At 42.0% G+C, this 514-nt stretch overlaps 1 pseudogene; it reads left to right on the top strand.

Moving 5' to 3' along the window:
* Positions 1-46: 46 nt before the first annotated feature.
* LOC102259579 lies at positions 47-508 on the top strand (annotated as a pseudogene).
* Positions 509-514: the final 6 nt, after the last annotated feature.

Here is a 514-nt window from a genome sequence, read left to right as displayed (position 1 = left end):
ATACAGATGTAACAAGACAATAAAACACAGAACCTGGGACTCCAGCATGGCAGTGTTTGCAGATTTGGACCTTCGAGCGGGCTCGGACCTGAAGGTGCTGCGCGGGCTCGTGGAGAACGCTGCTCACCTTGGCTATTCAGTTGTTGCCATCAATCACGTTGCTGAATTTAAGGAAAAGAAACAGGAAATTGAAAAACCAGTTGCTGTTCAGAACTCTTTTACAACTTTGCCAATTGTACAGGGAAAATCAAGACCAATTAAAATTTTAACTAGACTGACAATTATTGTTTCGGATCCATCTCACTGCAATGTTTTGAGAGCAACTTCTTCTAGGGTCCGGCTGTATGATATTGTTGCAGTTTTCCCAAAGACAGAAAAACTTTTTCAGGTTGCTTGTACACATCTAGATGTGGATTTAGTCTGCATAACTGTAACAGAGAAACTACCCTTTTACTTCAAAAGAGCCCCTATTAATGTGGCAATTGACCGAGGTGTGGGCTTTGAACTTGTCTAC

This window comes from Myotis brandtii, unplaced genomic scaffold (assembly GCF_000412655.1).
Source record: "Myotis brandtii unplaced genomic scaffold, ASM41265v1 scaffold8160, whole genome shotgun sequence".
Lineage (NCBI taxonomy): Eukaryota > Metazoa > Chordata > Mammalia > Chiroptera > Vespertilionidae > Myotis > Myotis brandtii.
Note: the sequence above shows the minus strand (reverse complement) of the source record. Positions and strands in the feature narration are given on the sequence as shown.